General features: G+C 41.2%; 1 pseudogene; it reads left to right on the top strand.

Annotated features, from left to right (window-relative positions):
* The first annotated feature begins 1861 nt into the window (after window positions 1-1861).
* On the top strand, window positions 1862-2435 carry LOC113188918 (mediator of RNA polymerase II transcription subunit 28 pseudogene; annotated as a pseudogene).
* Window positions 2436-4690: the final 2255 nt, after the last annotated feature.

Below are 4690 nucleotides of genomic sequence, written 5' to 3'. Positions count from 1 at the left end.
TAATAGACTGAATTAGGATACTATCTCTGGGGCTGAAATAAAAAGAGTAGAGGATTTTATTTATACTTTAGTATACTACAGTATAGACTGTAGTTAGAGAAAGATGGTGAGGGAAGACTCAGGAATGCTGGGCAGGCATAGTGGGCAGGGTCCCAAGAGGAAACTCATATTAGGAGAACCAGAGGAGGACTTACAAAGGCACGTTGACAAAAGTGTGACCTGGGTGTAGGGAAGCCCCAGGGACTGTGCAAATTCCCAGAGGGGTTGCTGATAACAACCTCCATCCCTGATGGCCCCAGAGAAAAGAGCAGTTACTGTACCCCAAAGGAGAGGGTTCTATGACAAGGGCTTCCATCAGAGGAGCAGGGACCTCTGGTTAAAACACAGCCAGACGGTGCACCAGGTGAACCAGCAGGTGAGGTACAGGACACTGAGTCTGCACTCTCTTCCCTCCTCTCCTTTCTTTCCAGTGCTCCCCATTGACTGACCTCTCTCAGAAGATAAAAAGCAAGGGAGCACTTTGGTGTCTGTTTCCATACAGGTCCCTGCACCCATGAGAGGATGGAGAGAGAAAAGGTAAAGAAAGGTACCTGGAAAACCACATTTCTGAGTTAGGTGGCTGCATGGAGCCATTTGTTGGGAATACTAGAAAAGCTGGTGTGAGGAAAGAAGGTCATGATGTGTGCTCAGACCCACATCAGCCCCTGGAATATCTTTCAACTTCATGTGAGCTTACAGCAACCCCCCCATCCTGAAGTCTCCCGTTAAGATTAAAAAAAAGAAGAAGAGAAAAGAAAAATGAAAGGAGGGAGGGAGGGACGGAAGGAGGGCCATCACTATGTCACTATGAACTTCTGGTAGCTCCTCAGGGTCTCAGTGTTTCCTTTCTACCTCTGTAATCCATTCTCATCACAGTCCAGCAAATATAAATCAAGTGAGGCTATGATTGTCCTGCTTGAAAGCCTTCAGGGGTTTCCCACTGTGCTCAGGATAAAATTGAAAACCTACAATCCACAAGGTGTTGTAGAAGCTGACCCATCCTTGTCTCTGTCAAACCTGACACCCACTCCCTATTCTCCAACTCCACCTTTCCACCACACAGATGCTCTTGTCCAGGTCTCCACTAGTGGGCAGCTGTGTCCCTCTCAGCTGCCCTGTCAGCTTTCCAGACCCTACAAAATAGAAGACCCACCTGCCCTGGCTTCTCCAGCTCTTATAATGACATGAAATTTGACTGTCCTCTTTCACTAGAAAAAAAGTTCCAGTATATATAGAGGTCTCTTACCTGAATTTTTATTGCTGTTATCCTCCCAGCTAGAAAAATACTTGGCTAGAACTCAATAATATATAATCAATTGACCACAGGTTGAATATAAAATGCCAATCATTTCAGAGGAGGCAGGTGAAACTTGTGCAACTCAGACTTGAGCTTGGGTGCAGGATGCTGAGATGCCTAGGATACCACAAAGATGCAGGACCATCTGTGCCAACTGTCCCCAAAGGCTGAACATGATCTGTACTTGAGGTCTTCATATACTTGAACATGTATCTGTGAAAATTTAAATAAAGGAGAATATATAAGATGCTACCTTTCATACACATCACCAATACCCTCATGTAAGAGGTATTACATTAATAGTCCCGTGTTGACCTCCCTAGTCTGAAGTCGTACATATATGTTACATGGAATGAGCATGTATGCACATATTAGCTATGTATGCAAAAAGTATTTACTATTTCTTACCTATTTCTACATTTAAATATAAACACATAATTTATACATACACACATATATCTCTATAGATATATATACATAAATTACTTCAATACATATTTTCCCCTACTTCTATACATAAGTAGTATGGTTTTTTACATAAAAGGAAATGGACTGATTCCAGACGTGTTGGCTACGCTGGGCACTATGTTCTCCTGGTAGCCTCCAGAGCCCCCACCACCCCAGCCATCATTCCCAGGCCAGGCCTTGCTTCTTCGGGCAGTGCCTGGCACTCTGAGAACTTCTAGCAGCACCTTGGTGGATGAGTTGGAGTCATCATTTGAGGCTTGCTTTGCTTCTCTCATGAGTCAGAATTATGTCAATAGCATTGATCAGGAAGAAATTCAAACTAGTGTTGATCAGTGTTTTCAAAAGTTCCTGGATACTGCAAGACAGAATTTTTTTTCCCTACAAAAAAAAATATTTCAATTGTCTGTCCAGAGACCAGAGCAAGTGATCAAAAAGGACGTCTCAGAACTAAGGAATAAATTGCACTGGAAAGATGCGCTGGTGCAGAAGCACCGAACAGAGCTGAAGCATGGGCAGTAGGTGCTGGAGGACATCGAGGTGCAGCACAAAAGCCCACGAAGTCCCTCAGGGCTCCCTGACCTATCTGGAGCAGGCATCTGCCAATGTCCCTGTGCCTCTGAAGCAGACCTGAGAGGGGTCTGGCCCACAAGGTAGCCAAACGTCTTTGAGTGTGTACATGGCATTTTAGAAGAATCATTTGCCAGAGAATGAGTTGGTGTTCATCTTGTTTCTACCTAAAATTTTTCCCCAACCCAATCTTTATGAGCTGTTAATTACTTGAGTACTTTATAAAATACCCAGGCTGGTAAATGAAGTGAAGGGTTTTGGGGTTTTTGTTTGATTTGTTTTATTTGTCTGCAGTAAAATTTGGACTATTAATCTGATGATGCAGATTCTTTCTTGGTTTTTTGCTTGTTTTATTTATTTTTTTTATTTTGTACGTAAATAGACGGTGTAGTGCAGGTGACCTGCAGAGTGATTCTCTGCTACTTCACCTCCACAGAGAGCAGGGGGAGCCTCCATTGGTAAAGGTATTTTGCCATCTTGTTGGAGGAGGTTTTCCTTCCTGTGTTTTATGCATCTCTTGTTTGATTACATCGCTTCGCCCAGTACAAACATTCCATTGTCTTCTGAAGAGTCAGTAGGTCTGTGGCTCAGTGTCTTGGTTCATTTTGTCCTCTCCAGCCCTGCAGATCCCTCCCCACACACTCCTGGATATCCTCTCATGTTCCTGGTCTGGCCTGGATGCCATCTGCTCCACGAAGCCTCCACTCCATTCCAGGGCACAGGTCTTTTTATTCCTTCTGCTGTCCTTGCTAGCTTCTCCTGGGTGGGTTAGTGAATAGTATCTGTTTTTGTGTCGTTGATGCAATTGCACGTCCATAGGAAGGAGGCATGACTCCCCTTGAATATACAGGAATATGTATTATACACACACACACACAGGTTTTGATCAGTGCTGGAGGTGATGCTTGGTACTCACCTGGTATATGATATTTCTTACACGTTTTCTTTGTGTGCTGTGTGGATGATATTTGGCTGTGGACCTGTGACCTGTGATGACCAGTCTGAGGCCAGCAGAACCCCTCCATTAGAATGGATAGGTCAAATCTTTTCAGTTATTTTTTTCTTATATCATAAGGGTTTAACCTGGTGATCTTACACTAGTTAGAATCTTTGACTGGCAGCTTTGGGTTTCTTGATTAAAAACCTAAATCAATTAAGTTTGGGGCAGTCTTTCAATGATAAAGGTGATTTGGGTGAAAAGATTGAAAACTGTTTTACTTGGTGCTTAGTCAAAATGTTTTAAATGAGTGTATATACAAGTTATTTGTCATTTCTTTATATTTATTCAAAAGTTATTTGTCAAATAAATAACAATCTTTCAAAAAAACTATATCAAAATTTTGTCCTTTGCTTCTTTTACTTAATAATGTCTTAAAGCTCATAAGTACACATTTATCTACCACTTTTTTTTTTTAAAGAGAGAGTGAGAGAGAGAATTTTTAATATTTATTTTTTAGTTCTCGGCGGACACAACATCTTTGTTGGTATATGGTGCTGAGGATCGAACCCGGGCCGCACGCATGCCAGGCCAGCGCGCTACCGCTTGAGCCACATCCCCAGCCCCTATCTATCACTTTTTAATTGCTGCATAACAGTGAGGATCCATAAATTATTTAATAATTCCCCTATTAATAATTATATAACTATTTCCTTGTGCATGTGTATGTTTAATTCTCTAAGAAGTGTAACAGTGGAACTGCTGGTCTGAAAATTATATATACTTTAAACTTCTATAAAAAAATGCCTTTGCTCTTCTTCTCAAAAGTTTATTCTATTTATTCTCTTGCCAAGAATATAGAAGTTGCTGTTTCTCTCATGTCTTATGAACTACGTGTATTACCAATCTTTTAAAAATACTTGCCTGTTACTTGTTTTGTTTGTTAACTTGGGTAGGTCACTATATTCAGAGATTTGGTCAAATGACAGTGTGTATGTAGATGTTGTTGAGAAGATGCTTTTAAAATGAGACAAATATTTAAATCAGTAGACTTTGAATAAAGCACATAATAATCAGTTGAAGACTTTAAAAGACTTCCCAAAGAGGGAATTCCACCTTCAAGCTGCCTTTACATTTGAGCTGTAGCATTAACTCTTCCCTGGGTTTCCAGACAGCAAGCCTGACCTGCAGATTTTGGATTAGCCAGATACACCCAACTATGTGAACCAATTATTTTAAATACTTAAATAAACACACACACACACACACACTTGGCTTAGTTTCAGTTTGCAATTTTCTGATTATGGGTGAAGTTTAAAATTGTGTGTGTGTGGGGGGGGTGAAGTTCAAAATTGTATGTGTATGTGTGTGTGTGTGTGTGT

This window comes from Urocitellus parryii, chromosome 12 (genome assembly GCF_045843805.1).
Source record: "Urocitellus parryii isolate mUroPar1 chromosome 12, mUroPar1.hap1, whole genome shotgun sequence".
Classification (NCBI taxonomy): Eukaryota; Metazoa; Chordata; class Mammalia; order Rodentia; family Sciuridae; genus Urocitellus; species Urocitellus parryii.
The sequence above is the reverse complement of the archived record's forward strand: the minus strand, read 5'-3'. Positions and strand labels throughout refer to the sequence as shown.